Consider the following 18156-nt stretch of genomic DNA (forward strand, 5'->3'; position numbering starts at 1 on the left):
CTATCTCCTTACCTTTTCATCCTATGTGCAGAGGGTTTGTCTGCCCTCATCCGAAAGTATGAAGTAAAGAGGTGGATAAGTGGTATTAAGGTGTGTCAAAAGGCACCAAGCATATCTCATATGCTTTTTGCCGATGATAGCTACATGTATTGCAAAGCCAGTGTGGAGGAGGCAAATAGGGTTTTAAGTTTGTTGAAGGAGTTCGAAAATGCTTCAGGTCAGAAGGTTAATAGGATGAAGTCGTCTGTATTTTTCAGTGCAAATACGAGCAATGAGTGTCGGGTCAAAATTTGTGAGGAGTTGCACATGCTGGAAGCAGATGATCGAAGTATGTATTTGGGATTACCTAATACTTTGGGTCGCAACAAGTCAGTGATATTGGGCTTTTTGAAAGATAAGGTGAAGAATAAGGTAGCGAGCTGGGATGGTAAGTTGATTGGGAAGGCGGGTAAAGAAGTGCTTATAAAATCAGTGGCTCAAACATTACCGAGCTATGCAATTAGTGTTTTCTTGTTACCTTTAGAAATCATAAAGGATATTGAGAGAACCATGGCCAGATATTGGTGGAGTTCGAAGCCTAATGATGCAAAAGGGCTGCATTGGTTGAGTTGGGATCATATGAGTTATCATAAAGCAGCTGGGGGTATGGGGTTCCGTAATTTGAGGGATTTCAATCTTGCTTTGTTAGGAAAACAAGGTTGGAGGTTTCTAACCAAGCCTGAGAGTTTAGTGAGCAGATTGTTTAAGGCTCGATATTTCCCCTCTACTAATTTTTTGGATGCTCAACTTGGAGGCAATCCTAGTTTTGTGTGGAGAAGTATATGGGAGGCTAAGGACTTAATTAAATCTGGGGCCAGATGGGTGGTTGGGAATGGTGAAAAAATAGATATATTGAATCAACCGTGGCTCTTGGATGAGCAAAACCCATGCATAACTACCATATCACAGTCTCTGCAGGGGAATAAGGTTTCAGGTTTAATGCAGATGGATTGTAGAGCTTGGGACATTGAGATCCTGGAGGATGTCTTTAATGCTCGTGATCAGGGGTGCATAAAAGGTATTACTTTGACGAATGATTTGAAAGAAGATAGATTGTTTTGGAAATATGAGGAGTCGGGAAACTACTCAGTGAAGAGTGCATATAGACTTATTCAAGTGCAGAAAGGATTATGGCATATAGAGTATGAAGATAGCTTATGGAAGAGGTTGTGGAGAATCAAGGCCCCCCCAAAAGTTCTGAACTTAATTTGGCGTGCTCTTTCGGGCTGTCTACCTACAAATGTTATGTTGTAGCAAAGACATGTTCCTGTTCTGAGTATATGTCCAGTTTGTGAAGGGGAGAACGAAACAATATGTCATGCACTGGTGTTTTGTCCTGTAGCAATACAGTGTTGGCAGAAGGCATTCCCTGAAATATGTACTGTAAGTGGTGTTGATTTTTTCAGTTGGTTTGATCAAGTATTGTCTCGTCTTAACGCAGCTAGGAGTGCAGAGGCTGCTACTTTATGTTGGGCAGTGTAGAATGCAACGCAATACCTTAAACAGTGGAAAGAAGCCCATAGTAGGTCATCTATTTTGCTGTCTCAACCTTTCTTGGTGGGAGATGGTGTGAGTCTTTGGGTTAAGCCTCAGGAAGAAACAATTAAGGTATCAGTTGATGCAGCAGTATTTTCGGAATTTTCTGCGTTTGGTATAGGGTTGGTGGTCAGGGATTCGAGTGGTTCTTTAGTGCAGGCGAAGGCGAAGTTATTTCAAGGAGCCTCTACACCAGCACTAGCAGAGGTTATAGCCATCAAGGAAGCATTGAGCTGGATGAAAGAAGAGCAATGGAATAAAGTGGTCGTCGAGTCTGATTGCCTGGTAGCAGTGCAGGCGATTAGAAGTCAGGTGCCGATGCGATCTCCATTTGGCAAGGTTGTGGAGGATTGCAGGAAGCTCTTTAAGGAGTCACAAACAATATCTTTGTTTTTTGTTAGACGATCTGCTAATGAGGCTGCTCACTACATTGCGAGAGAGTCTTATTCTTTTCCAGATCGAGTTCTTGTTGGGAGTTCTGTTCCCATTGAGTTTTTATCTATTTTGCAAGCTGATTTAGCTCATCAATAAAATCTTCCTTTTACGTCAAAAAAAAAATTAAAAACAACAGAAATATAATTATTCTCTAAACAATTTAAATTGTGATAAATTATCTTATATTTTGAGTTTGAACCTCATATTTACACCAAATATTGGAGTCCAGGTTTCGTCTATTTCTGAATAGGTGGACTTTTATTATACTAAATTATAATAATCACATACAATTTACCCCATTTTAATTATCCTTTCCTTTTTATCATGACTATAGCCAATACATCCAATATTAAAAAGAATAAGTCACCCAAGTTACAACAAACATTCATATCATGGGGCGTTAAGCAACCACTGAAGGCTAGGAACTTTCTAGCAGCCATCCATTTCTTTAAAAAAGAAAACATTTTTTCTTACTATTCTTTCCTTTATATTAATATAAACTTTAAACAAAATTAATATACTGATCTGAACTATTTCATACAAAATTTTACGCATTAAAATATTCACTTGAATTATTGTGACCTTTGTCTAAATACATAACATATATATATGATCAATATTTTAAAAACCTAATGCGTCATAATATAAAATAATGAATCATACTAGACAGTAAACAAAAATTAAACAAAATTAAAATATGACTTTCCATGAAAAGGCTCATATGGATTCAAATTTAGTAGTTTACTTGTATATTTAATTTTTTATAAATATTTGTTGTCGGCTGGATTCGAACCTGGTAATTTGGGTAAGGTATAAAAAATAATTTTAATTTTTTTTTATAAGCGGGATTCGAATGCAGGAACTTAGACCATGTATTGTTTTAGTATTTAAAGATGTAACAGTCCTTATAGTATCTAGTCCTTATAGTATGTTAAGAATATTTGACGATCATAATTGAGGATAACCTAACCAAATCAAAAAAACTTACCAAATTATACTTAAATCCGGTTATTATAGTTTGGTATAAAATCAAAAATTAATAATTATTTGATATAATCAAATAATCAAAAGAGTTATGACATATTTTATTACTTTCGTTCCTAGTATAATTATAATCTCCAAAATAATTGTTTGATAAGTTATTTTTTAAAATAAGAGTTTCAAAAAGTGGTTTGTATTTTAAAAATTGTGAGGGTAGTCACTTTAAGTATCGATTGTGATGATTTTTTTTTAATTTTTTTTCTTTGCCCACTGAAAGTGGATAAGTTAAGGAACTATACTTTATATGCACTTTAAAATGTTTATCGAACACTTTCTCCGAAATGTAAAAAAATAAGGGGGCAGAGGGAGTAAGAACGAATCTAATTCAAATTTTCGGTCTCTCTCCGGATGCAGCTGACCAGTTGTATGTGTATAGGTGAGTCGTACGTGTATACGTCTGTGTAGTTAGAAGGGGATCTCACTTCTATGTCTTTTTATAACAACCAAAATCTATCAGTATCATCACCGTAACAATTAAAATATTTAAAATATATGTTATATAATATTTTATATTGTTGTACAAGATAATTCAGATAATGCATTTGTTAAATTTAACTATGAAAAACTAAAACAGAGTAGTAGGCAATGCATTTCAACACTAAACACAAATTTAAACTATCTTCACTTTACCCTTACCCACAAATCCACCAAACTACCAGTAAAACTACAAAGCTCACCGAACTACCACTAAAACTACAAACGCATAACAAGGAATGATGAGAGAGTGAATCAAGACCTTCGACGTGGAGTACGAGGTTGTGCATTCTTCGTCATCAAACTATAGATGAGCTCTCTAAAAAAGACTCGATGATTGTAAAGTTATCCTAGAGAACAGAGGTTCTTTTAAACTCTCTGACCCATCACATCTCGGGAATTTCGGTATTATACATAAAAATCTATGAAAAACAAATTCAAATTAAAACATGCAAAACTTAGAATCAAAAATCAAGTAAAATGTAATATTTACATGAGCTAAGTCACGGGCAAAAAAATACAACTGCTTAGCTAAGTTGACTAAATTCATCCAACCAGAGATTTCTGGATATTTATTTGTTCGAGCTATTTTATTATATTTCTCAAGACAGTTTTCTCAAATGTCATGATCTTTCCAAGATCTACCACCCAGTTTCACAAGTGAAATATCGGACTCTGCCAACACTATTCGCATAGCTAGCTACTCTGCGGAAGAACTAAACCTGGCCATTTGTTTATTTTTTGACTTGAATTATGATGAATGTGTTGGGTAAGTATTTATAGTAGTACTAATATTTAACATGCCTACCTACGTTTTATTATATAAGTAGAGTACTTTTTAACATACAACTGTTAGGAATTGCATATATTTTTGATGATGAACAAAATATATAACATAATATTTCATTAAGTAGGATTAGCTATCAAATGCTAAATTATCATTGTCTGATAGTCATTGGTAGAGTAGCTTATCTGTGATAAGAATTTGTAGAATTTTTCATGTAGATCTCAATTAACAGTCATTATTGTAATAGTTCATTCCATAGTTATCACTGACTCAATGAATAAAGATAATAGGATTAATAATTGTAAATACTCGATGCCATGTAATTTCGATTAAATGAAGTGGGACATCAATGGCTAAGGTGAACAGACTTTTAATGGCTAATGAATCAGCCCATCAACGACTAAGAAGAATACACAGTCAATGGCTAATGTAGCAAGTAACAATTGATAGTGAACTGACAGAGCATAAATATCAAATCCGACAAAGCACATAGGTTGATAGAAGATATCAGTTTCAAAAATGGGAGCCAAGACAAAACGTGCATGTGATCTTGGATAATGAAGAAGAAGAAACATTCCATTTCCATGCATGACACATTGGAGGGATATTCAAAACAATATATCAGGATACAATCCAGTCTCATTTTTCAAGCCTCACGGGAAAGAGAATGAAGAAGAAATCTTGCTAGACCTCGAAGACTATGTTATGTATTGTCTAGCAAGCATTGTAACTTGGTGATCTTAAACCAAGTAGCAGTCGTGTATTCTCTAACAAATAAGAAAATAGAGTTTTTAATAGAGCTAAGGCGAGAGCACTATCTCCTAGAAAAACACTGTAAAACACAGCTGTGAAATTCTAGTAATTTGAACAGATTATTTTTTCAATATATAATTGAGGCGGCAAGTCAAAAATAAACCACCTGATATTTTTATGTCATGTGTTGTTACTTCAGTTTAGCAATTGTTAAAGTTGAAAAGTTGAAAATTTATTATTTGTATTCAACCCATCCCCCTTCTACAAATTACTCATATATTAATTGTTGGTACATATCAATTGGTATCGGAGTAAGCCCTCAATCTCCAGAGGGTTTAAAGAGCTTGAAGTTACATAATCAATCATGGGTAAGACCGATGTTGGTGTGAAGATTCCGGTTCTTGACATGTAATTTTATTCTCACTGGAAAGTGAATATGAGATTTCACTTGATGTCTTAGGATGAGAGGTTTATAAACTGTATTGACAATGGTCCTCATGTTCCCATGGAGATAATAACAGGACTTACAGCAGCTGATAGTACCGTTGGTGCTGACAGAATAATGGTAAAGAATCCAGATGACTACTTACCAGAAGATCTGGAAGATGTCAACAAAGACAGGATGACTATGAACATCCTATTTAATGGTATAGATCCTGACATGTTTGAATGTGTCATGAACAGTCCCACAGCTAAGGATGCATGGGACATCATTCAAACTCTCTATTAAGGGTCTGAACAAGTCATATAACAAAATTCTACTCTTCATACATTAGTATGAATATTTTCACTCTATCTCTGGTGAATACTTGAGTGAAACATTCAACAAATTTCAATAATTATTGAATGCTCTAAGTTTGTATGGAAGGGTCTATCTAGTTAAGGACTCTAATATGAAGTTATTGAGATCTCTTCCAAAGGAATGGAAGTCAACAACTGTCTCTGTCAGAACTCATATGATTACAAGGAATACACACTTGAAAGACCATATGGAGTCCTAAAAACTTATGAGCTGGAGATGCAACATGATGAGAAAATTGAAAAGGGCCAAAGGACGGACATATATGTAGCTCTTGTTGCAATAAATCACAGTGAGAAGCAAGTGAAAATCAGTGTGGAATTTATAACAAATGAAGATTAGGAATCAGGACCAATATCATCAAAAGGATAAGCCAAAGCTGTTGAGACTGCGAGTGACTCATCCTCAACTGATGAGCTTGAAGAGCTAGATTAACATATGGCTTTTTTATCAAAAAGATTGTTTAACTTGAAATTCAAAAGAAAATCTTTCTCCAAGCCATTCAACAACAAGTTTAGCACTAACAGAAATTTGGTTGGGAAATCCTAATTTAAATGCTATAATTGTGGAATAGCTGGACACTTTGCAAATGAGCACAGAAAGCCAAAGAATTCCAGGAGAATCGAAGTTGTTGATTATAAGAAGAAATACTTTGATCTTCTAAGACAAAAGGAGAAAGCTTTCATTATCAAGAAAAATGATTGGGCTGATGAAGATGACTCAAATAAAGAAGCTGAATATGTGAATCTAGCACTAGTGGTTAATGATGATAATCTTGAAGCTAGACCATCAAGCAATCAAGTAATCACTACTCATCTATCTAACCTGAGTAAGAGTGAATGCAAAGAAAATATAAATGACATAACTTCTGAACTGTATAAATTGCATGTTAAATCTCTCAAGAAAGAAAATGCTAGAGTCAAAGAATCCAGTTCTTTACTTGTTGAGAACAATACTCTGTTAGAAACTCAGTTGCATGAACTTGTGAAATTAAAAAAAGATTACCTTGTAGTTAAAGATGATTTATTTGTTGTGTTAAAAAGGGAAGAAACTCTGAAAAATCAACCTGAACATGAAAAAACTATTATTATTAAATGGAAAGAATCCAGGAACGCAGCCAACAAGATCATAGAATTTCAAGGCATTGAATCTTTCTGTGACATTGTTGGAAATATGGATGAAGTTAAGTTTGAACCTGTTAGTGAATCTTATGTGTCAACAGATAGTGATTATCTATTGAAAGACAAAGTTTCAATGGATAAAATCTATCCGTCGAGGGAACCAATCAGCTCTTCCAAACTGGAAAAACTCAATGAGATGTATGGTCCAGTTAACAAGAACTTTGTGATTGGCGAGTGTAGCAAAGCTAAGCAGGATAAGCTACAAAACATAGGCCATATATCCAACAAACAATTGAAGGACAAGGTTGAGACTAAGATAGGCATCAAGAAAAAGAATAACAGAAATGGTAAGATAGGAATTAAAAAATATATCAACTACACTCCGGATTAGTATGCTTCGAGAAAATCTTGTACTAAGTGTGGTAGTTTCAGTCATCTGTCTGTTAATTACAAGTCTATGCTTGTGCCTATTATGTCTATTCCTAAGATGTATATGCCTTCCATGTAATCTTTGTGTGGGCCCCCAAAATCCGGGGTCAGAGATCTAGGAGGCCACGTCACCTTGAGTCATGTTTAACCCTTATCTCGTACAATAATATATATATATACTCACACATTTACGACCTCACACTTATCAACACACACACACTTACAGGTTATTGTCTTAGAAATGAACAATTCATTACTAGAGTGTATCAATCCACAAGGTGATAATTATTACAGACCAAAAGTGATTAAGTCTTACCACGGGTGTAACCTTTATTTAAGGTTGAACTGACGGCCAAATATACGTATCTTCATTATTACCTTACATAAATCATACTTGTAAATATGCCGGACTAAAAACAACTAAAAGCCAACCCAGCTTATACGGTCTACCTGGGTAGTGCACCGAACATCCTACGGAACAACTAGTCATTTCCTACCCGTTTCCTGGACATGAGTTTCATGATAGGAATCTTGATTCACTGACATGTTGTATCATTTTAAGAAAACAAGTGTGACATATATGCTCAGCATAATAAAGTACAGTATGAAAAGACTATATAAGAAATTTATATCAGATTCTAAATATGATATATATATATATATGTTTATTTAAAAACGGTTTTTCTCGGTGATACACACCTCTTTTCAAAATAATTCTTTGATTGACTTATTAGCCTGCAAATACCTTAATGGTAAACCCAGCACCTAGGCTTGGGATACGGTATTGCATCTCAATTCCAATTAAAACAATATAGGACATTCACCGGAGCCACCGCATACGATGATTAGTCGTAATACGGAAATCTGTAACCTTTTCTACTAGTAGAAAGACGATTCCCTTTTGTTATCGGTTATCACCCTGGACGCATTCAGGCATTTTTTGTGTCCATCCCTCTCAGGTACACACTTCATGTCTATCCCTCTCAAGACACGATTTTTGCGTCCATCCCTCTCAGGTACGCATACTCCACATGTTCATCGGTATATAAGGTAAATGGGATTAAGTCAACCTCAAAGACTTTCCCTTATAGTTTCAACCTGCATCTAGGGTGTACTTGATTAACAGGAATGATTTCTCGGTTCGCTATTTCTACTTGTAATACCTAACGTAAAGGTACCGTCTTAAGATTTAACTTCTTAGTAAAATTTCGAGATATAAATGACTTGGTCACTCCGTAATCAAATAAAATATTTGCACGTTTGAAATTTAACATAAGGGTACCTGCTATCACATCAGTGTTCCCGATAGCATCCCGAACGGTCATGTTGAAAGTCCTAGCAGCTGGGGGCCGATTGGAAGTGGCTCTTCTCATTCCTGAGTATGGAGGCCATAGTGCCGGGAAATCCTTCCTTATGTGCCCTGATTTCCCACACTAGAAACATACCATGTTGGGTCGGTTATAGTTGTTGGCGAGGTGTCCTGTTTTGTTACAATTGTAGCATCTTAGAGGGGCTCTCGCCTGGACACACACTTCGAGGTATCTCTTTCCGCATGTTCGACACTCTGGTATAGGGACGCGGGGTTGGCTGTGAAATGTTTCCCTAGATTGCCCCCAGCCCTGAATAAAACTCTCACTTGGGGCCTTTCTAAATCCGGGGCCTTTCGTAAGTGGGGACACCACTCCCTTGTCAAACCTGCTCGGAAGGATCCTATTCCCGGTTCCTCCCCCTCCATGACTCCATATCTTTCTTTTCCTACTTTTCTTCTCTTTTAAACTCTAATCACTACATGCTTCAACAATTGAGGCCTTCTACACTAAGGTGGCATAGTCTGTCAATTCTAGTACTGCTACTCGATTCTGGATCCACTGTTTTAGACCAAGCTGAAACCTTCGTGCCTTTTTCTTTTTAGTATTCACAAACTCTTATACAAACCGCGATAGATCAGTAAACTTGGCCTCGTACTCCACCACCATCATTCTATTATGTTTCAGCTCTAGAAACTTAATCTCCATCCGAGTCTCCATAAACCTAGGAAAATACTTATCAAAGAACAACCGTGTAAACCTATCCCATGGGATCACAACATCATTCTCAAGGTTACGCTTGGACTCCCACCAGTAGTTAGCTTCCCCCTTCAGCATGTAAGAGGCGAAGATGGTCTTGCATCGTTCTTCAACACCTAGTATCTCGAAGGACTTCTCTATTTCCTTAAGTTAGGCCCGTGCCTCAACAAGGTCCGTATATCCTAGAAAATCCGGGGATTTGAGAGACTTGAACACCCTGAAGGCGGTAACAGCAGTTTGTTGGACAACATGTGGTGGTGTTGGAAGGGGCTATTAGTTCAGATTTTCCCTTAAAAGATCCATAAATTCATTCATGGGGTTTCCCCCTGATGTGTATCCTCATCTTCTTCCTCTATATATCCTTCTTCATCAAATTCATTATAGTCTAGGTCCTCTTCACTTTCCTCATTCACTATGTGGCCAGGTTCATTCTGTCGTTGATTAAAAGATTCCACGGGGTTGTGCCTTGGTTCCTCTTCTATGGGGTGGCATCATTATGGTAATAAAATGGTGTTAATACAACTGCATATTTTTACATTTGGAATAATTTATAGGTAAGCATGTATTTTAAATATTTAGCATACTTCTATCAAGGTGCAATAATATGGTAAGACAAATTCTTAATAACTGCTAGATAACATATAATAGGGTCTCGCAGACTTATGTCTTGGGGATAATAACAACCATCTGAATCCATACGTGTTCTTGAATACAATACATCAACTACATAGTTCTGAATACTGAAATATAAATAGATACACCGGATACCCTGAAGGGCTAGAAATGCTATCTACTACTAGCTATCCTAACAAAATTGGTGACAAGTCACCCAGCCCTTTATAAGATCCATATGTGGTCATTAGTCTCTCAGTCCGAGTCACTGCGCGTGAGGTCTTGAACCCTCCTCATCGCTCCTACTAGCATTAGCTCAGCATCAACTACTGGAATGTATCCTCCTATCAGCGTCATCCTCATCTGCACTCGAGTACGGAGCTCAATTCCATCAATCTCCTGGCGAGCTATAGTCGGGGAAGCAACCCTGAAGTTCCCGGGGTAGCCTAGCCTGATAGCTCTCTCGACGGTCACTGCATGTCATAGCTCCACAATGCGGGAAGATACCGCGGTGATCTCAGTATTAAGCTAAGCTACTATCCAGTCATGCACGACTATATGTATGGTCGCTAGGGGTGCTAGGGGTGAGTCTGGGTCACTGGAGGATATGTCATGAATCTCATAGGTATGCCTCCATCTCGTCATCCTCGTCCTCATCAGTATAGGGCAAAGGGCTCAATATCCCCGGGTAAGGTGTGAGAGGGTGAACAGTAGGGAAAGGGTACATCTCTATGTCTATCCATTCTACGCCATCACCCTGGGGCACCTCAACATCATCATCTATAGGGGTAGGGAAATTAGTCTCCTCCTACGGGGATCCTCGGTAGGGTCGTCATTTGATTCATCAATAGGTGGGTCCTCCGACTCGGGAGTAGGGTCGCTCTCAGAGGCCATAACGTCCTCAACAGGGTCAACCTCCCCATAGGCTCCACTGGTACCTGACACAATAGGCAAGGTGTTACTAACTAAGAGTCAGAATTCCCTTGACGGGAAAACTGTCAAGACTACCCATGCTGTCTGACTACGAACTCGACTTGAGATCTAATTGATTATTATTATCCTTACGCCTACCTATTTTATATCCTATCATTTCCAAGATTTAATAACCTAAGGCTCTGATACCATTTCTGTGGCGCCCCAAAATCCGGGATTAGGGATCTAGGAGGCCACGTCACCTTGAGTCATGTTTAACACTTATCTTGTACAAAAATATATATACTCACACCTTTACGACCCCACACTTATCAACACACACACACACACTTACAAGTTATTATTTTGGAAATGAACAATTCATTATTAGTGTATCAATCCACAATATGATAATTATTACAGACCAAAAGTGTATCATATTTGTAAATAAGATGGACTTAAAAAAACTGAAAACCAATCCAGTTTATACGGTCTACCTGAGGTACTGCTCCGAACATCCTACGGAACAGTTGGTCGTATCCTACCCGTTTCCTGGCCGTGAGTTTGATGATAGGCATCTTGATTCACTGTTGTGTTGTGTCATTTTAAGAAAATAAGTGTGAGTTATAATGCCCAACATAATAAAGTACAGTATGAAAAGACTATATAAGAAATTTATATTATATTCCATATATATATTTATGTTTATTTAAAAATGGTTTTTCTCGGTGATACACACCTTTTTAAAAAAAATTCTTTGATTGACTTATTAGCCTACAAATACCTTAATGGTAAACCCAACACCTAGGCTTGGGATACGGTATTGCATCTCAATTCCAATAGGAAGAATATAGGATTTACCGAAGCCACCGCATATGTTGATCAGTCATAATACGGAAATATGTAACCTTTTCTACTAGTAGAAGGATGATTCCCTTTTGTTATCGCTTATCACCCTGGCCGCATTCGGGCCTTTTCTGTGTCCATCCCTCTCAGGTACACACTTTGTGTTTATCCCTCTTAAGACACGGTTTTTGCGTCCATCTCTCTCAAGTACGCATACACCACATGTTCATCGGTATATAAGGTACCTTCTCATGTGGTAGTAAATTGGTAATCTCCCCAGTCCACGAAGTACTGGAGTCTACCCCTCCTTGTCCTTGTAATAATCCTATCATATATCTGGAACTTATATTGTTCCCCAAGCATATTGCTTGTTAATAGGTACACACCGATATATATAGATATATACATACTTCCAAGAATTTTCGGAGGAAGTATTATGATAATGTGAGTTGACCGTTGTCAACAGATAAATAATTAAGGGAAGTTTCTTTTGACACTATAGTTAAAATAAGTCGATATAATATTCTCGACAATCCAAAAAATATTAGAATGATTTTCTGAAACTCAGAAATTTTAAAATAGGTTTTATGAGGTTTAAATCATATTAAATAATTTAATAAAAATTTAATAATTGAATAATAATTATTAAATAGTTAAACCTCGAATAATTCTTTTTTAAAAGAAAGTTTAAAATAATATTCCTCAACTAATGTTTGTTTAAATAATTAAACTAATCTTTAATAAATATAAAATAATTGGGTTTGAAATAAGTAATTGTTGAATAATACTTCTCGTATTTCAATGAATATTTGAAATAGTATTCAATACTCGATTAATTAAATATAGTTGAGAGAATACGATCTTTAGAAATCGTTTTAAATAAATTCAAGGTATTTAATACTTTGCAATAGGACATTGAGTCCCTTGGAATAAATATGTACGGACTTTTAATTGTCCAAAACAACTCCGGGATGGTTCCCGGGTTTTCACTTTGTAAACTCTGACTGACTCTCAGTCTTATATTTTATGCATCGCGCCTTATTGTAGCGTTAAAATATTCTACGATATACTCATCGTAAGTTCAATCATTATCGATACGCAAAACTCTTATTTCATTATCATGGCAAACATGATATTTGTACAAATGACAGTAATACTATTTTCACAACACAACAGTATATGGAGTCGGGTTCGTAAACTTTCCTGGGTACTTCGAGGTGGAGGGTGCTCTAGGGTCCTCCCAAAAATCTATAATTATAAATAATTATCGCTTCGTTAGATTCTGTTCGTATTTATCGTTACTCGTACATACATGATACTTACTATTCATTCACGCAACTCGCTTTACTCTCCTTATTCCAATAAATACAAGTACTTGTCATATTCGCTTTCTTTTCGAAATCCCTTATGTCTGTTAATGTCTTTTACATTTCGTCCCTCTGCTCCACTCTCAATTCTTAAGGGTTTCTATTCGCGCGATCTCATCTCCGACATTTTTATAAAATTGAAAAATCCATATTTTCACTTGAAATATTTATGGCCGTTAACAAACTCCATTTCTTACACTCTGTGAAAATATCATGATTTTTGAAAATTTTTAAGTCGAACATTTCTATTTCTAAAGTTCGTCATTTGTAGCAGTTTTTATTGCGTAAATTGTTTTCACTAAAACGGACTTAACTTTTGAACCGTCAATCGAAATCAAGCGATTCAAGCGCCAAAACGATCCTTAAAACAAGCTCTATAATTTTGAAGTCTTAATTTTTAACAATCACAGTTTATACCTTCTGTATTTCTGCAGAAAACTTATGGTTACGATTCTCTTATTTTAACGACGTTACGCTCGCGACTCGGGTTTTGTTTTCACTCTAAATCATTAATCAACCATCATCAATCACCATAGAATCATTTTAACAGTTACTCCTTTCAAGAACATCATGTTCTTGAGGCCACAACATCAACCTTAATAACTAACTAACTAATCATCAAGAAAATAACAAATCAACTACAAAAACTAGGTTTACAACTAAGATCTTTAATCTCTTGAAACTTAAACCTTAAACAAAGTTTGGGTAAGGATTTATACCTTTCTTGAAAGCTTGAAATATGTTCTTCTTGATGGTTGAACCTTTGGGAGGCTTGATTGTGCTTAAGGATCCTAAATCATGCCATGAAAATCAAGAAATCAAGAAGTGTTACTATTTGACACTATTTATCATCACTTTCATGGAATTATTTGACTATCTAAACCTTAATGAAATGATCTCAAAAAAATTTCTTACCTTATTTTGATATGTAGAAAGCTTAGGAATTAATTATAGAATTTTTTCATGGCTTAAATTTGAGCTTTGGAATTTGATTTCCTTCCATTTTCTTCAAGGTCGAATGGAAGGTTTCAAGAGAGAGAAGAGAGATATTTTTGTTGTTTTCCTTGGTTGCTTCTTGGAAATGTGATAAATCTTTTAGTATATAATCCTAGGATTTCCAAATCACATCCAATCTAGCTAGCTTGCCTATTTTTTAAGCTATAATAATAGCTTAGGTACTTGCATTACTATTCATTCTACTATTTTCTAGCTAGGTTACTATGCTCTCCAGGTAGGCTACTATTTGGTTGTTAACCATGGATACTTTCTTATCTTAGTTAGTTTGCATGGTTTACATGGCTTGATATGTTCTATTTATTCTCTTACGTGTTCATTTGGTCGCTTATTCATTTTCGTAATAAATCTTCATAAGCGGTTCGCGAGATAAATCCTTTCGTATACGTCCTTTATGCTTTGAACCTTGTACTTTGGTTTGAATTTGTAGGATTTTAGATTTGTAATTATATTGTGATTCTCGTATTCCTTGATGGTTCGTAGATACGGTCGTTTTACAAAGTTCATTTTCTTCGAAAACTAATAGCATTTACATACACTTATTTGGTACATATAATCACGTTATTGACTCGGAAACTAAATTTTCCATGCAAAACATAGTGTGGGATAAAAAGTTTTCCCCGATTTGCAGGGTTACTATTCATCAAATGTTTTACAAAGTCTCAAAAATTCGAGTTATTACTGTTAGTCCCTAACAATGCAACAAGAATTACAGAAGGGGGGTTGAATGGAAGTCTTGAAACTTTTTCCGAATTATAAAATATTCTAACTCAAAATATATATGTAAGTGTTTTGATTTGCAAAGTGCGGAATGATAAATTAAAATGAATCAAAACACAAAGTAATAAAAACACAAGTCTTTAAAACTTTCTGGTGGATTTGAATATATCCTACATATATATATATATATATATATATATATATCGAGAGAATACTGTGAAGCTTGAATAGCTCACAGCTGCTTACAAATAAGAACAACTAAACTTACAGAGAAATAATAAAGGATACAGCTTACAATTATTTATATGAGAAGATGTATTGCTTAGTCTTGTTGTTGTTCTACTTGCTACTCTTGGTTTATATATCACTAAGACTACACAGTAATAAGACAAGATAATAAAACAAAACCTATCAAGTCTAATACTATGCTGCTTCATTACTCTATTCCAGCATCTTTGAATATCTTTATAATAGCATGGAAATGGTAATGCTTCTTTGTTCTCAAAAACCCAGTTGAATAGGCTGCCACATTCCTATTGCAAACACTCGACGCATGTGACTGTGTTGTCACTGTCAACGGATGTTTGAATTGATCATCCGTCAGGTACATTATCATCCGTCGGGTTGCCTTGTTGATCATCCGTCGGGTAGCTTTGTTGATCATCCGTTGAGTAGCTATTTGGCACTTGACTTCATTTCATTTATGTATAATTACAAGACATCATCTATGTATAATTAATCCACCTATTCTGCATATCTAATTAAAGTCAACATGACTTATATGCTACTACAGAATCTATACAAAGGTGTTTGCAGAAATGTGCTACATGACTTATTGTTACATAAGTTATTCACTCGATGGATGTCAAATCATCATCCGTCGGGACTGTATTGAGTCATCCGTTGGGACTATATTTGCTTATCCGTCGAGTGCTACATAATTCACTAAGTTGAATCTACTAAGGTGTTTTGTTAATGAAATCATCAAATTCACAACATATTCCCAACAATCTCCCCAAATTTATGTCTACTAGAATTGTAGCCATAAATTAAGAGAAACTTAATGATAACAAAACACTCTAAGAATACAAATTTAAATGAAAGTAGATAAAACTGTAAAGTGCTGCAAATAACAAAGTGTACAAAGATTTCCTCACAGTCATTTTCAAGGTGCTCCTCTAGCCTGAGCAGATTGATCTATTTCCTTGATGATCTGGATCTCTTTCCAAGCTTTTTGTTGTTTTCTTCTATCTGATTTTGGAGCTGTCTGTGGAATTCCAGTTCATCAGATTCTGAGAGATTTAGCATTCCTTGCATTTCCAAAAGAGTCTCATTGCTAGAGATGCTCAACTGGTCTTCTAATCTGAAGAATCTTTAAACTCCCTTATCATCCATGAATTCCATCAGTAGTAGGGCCTTAGATGCACTCTACTTCCAGTGTAAGGAATAGTTAGAGTCTTTGGGAGTGCATCTTTGGCTCTAATACTCCTCAGTTCTTCAATCTTCTTTAGAACCAGTCTTCTAGCTGTCACATTGAATCCAAAGTTCTTCTTAAATGATGAATAAACCTTTATCAGGACATATTGGCTTTCTTGAAGGATCCTGTAAAGTGGCCATTGTATCTCTTTTCCTCCCTTGTACTTGAATACTAACCTTTCAGGTAGATTCCTGTAAGCATCAACCCCTCTAACTTCTTCCAGTTCATCTAGATAGAGGTTTAGATATGAGAATTCCTTGATATCACAGATGTACATGATGTCTCCCTTGTTGACTTTGGTTTGAGCTTTGGTTAGGGTCTTGGATTTGAGAGTTGAGGGCTTTACTTTCTTGATTTCTCTGGTCTTTGTCTTCTTTGGCTTCATGAAGTGAGGTAGATTGAGTTCAGGTATTGGTAGGCTATCCCAGTCTATTGGCTCATCCTTTGGAATGATAGGTTCACCATGAAAATTCTTGGATGGATCTATTTTGAATTCTTCATGTGCCACAGAGGGCATGGATGTTTGAGTTATTGCAGATGTAGACTTTTTGGGAAACTGTTCTTCCAATTCCTTTTATCAAAGTCCACTTTTCTCTTTGCATGAAGTTTGTATCTAAAACTTTTTCTATGCTGTGATTCTTCTTGCATTTTCAATTCCTTAGATTCAGTGGTTTTAGATGATTGTTCAGGAATTTGTTGTGTAGGTTTCACGACTTGCAGCTTGGCCAAGATAGCAGCTTGCTCCTTCTTTTGTTTAACCTTTTTAGCATCCAGAGCAGCTTGTTTATTTTCTTGCTTCAATCTTGCCTTTTCTTCTCTTTTTACTTCAGCAAATTGAGGGTGTCCAGCCACCACACAAATTTCCTTACCATTCCTGAAAACCATGGCAATTCTTCTTTTCAATGCTGAATCAGCTGGATCCTTGTAGAAGGCAATAGATCTTGACAGCAGTTTATTTTCATTAGGCTTTGGTGTCTCATACACTGTATCCAAAGGGTTCTTTAGAGAAGGTTTAGGATAGTTCACCTTTGGCTTTAAAATTAGCTCAGCCTTTGGAGATTTGATGCAGGATGGCTGTCCTCTTTCCAGATTATTCATGCTCATATCATTCACAGAGATTTTCCTAACTTGGGAGTGATGAATGGCTGATTTTTCTGGCTTCTTTGCTAGCCCATACCTCTTTTAAATATCCTCATCAATTTTCTCCCAGTTGATTGGGCTCAACTGCTTCTTATTAACTGCTCTCAATGTGGCTGCTGCTTCATTAATCAGATCATTGCTGTCTTTAGTTGGTGGCTTAGTGAAAGCAATTGTGGGCACAATTACTTTGCTAACTTGAATGTTGAGCTATTTCTCCCCCTCACTTGAGGCTTCCTCCCCCTTTTTGTTATCATCAAGTTGTGTGGGAGGGAGTTGAGCAGCCACCAACTGTTGGAGTAGTGCAGTCTGAGTTTCTTGATGGCTAAGTATCTTGGCCATTGACTTCTCTACAGCAGATAATCTTGAGTCCATGGCCTCAACTTTCCTATTGAGATCAGCCTCCTTCCTTAGCTTTTGAACAATTTCAGTCACGGTGGTTGCAGGAAGTCTAGCATCCAACCTTTCTATGACATCTTGCTTTACTTCAGAAATTTCTTGCTTGATTACATCCACACTCTGACTGTGTTGGAGGGCTTGAATTTTATGCAGCTGGAGTGCTTCAAGATGTGTTGTGAGTAGCTTCTTTGT

The sequence above is a fragment of the Apium graveolens genome, chromosome 7, assembly GCF_009905375.1.
Source record: "Apium graveolens cultivar Ventura chromosome 7, ASM990537v1, whole genome shotgun sequence".
NCBI lineage: Eukaryota > Viridiplantae > Streptophyta > Magnoliopsida > Apiales > Apiaceae > Apium > Apium graveolens.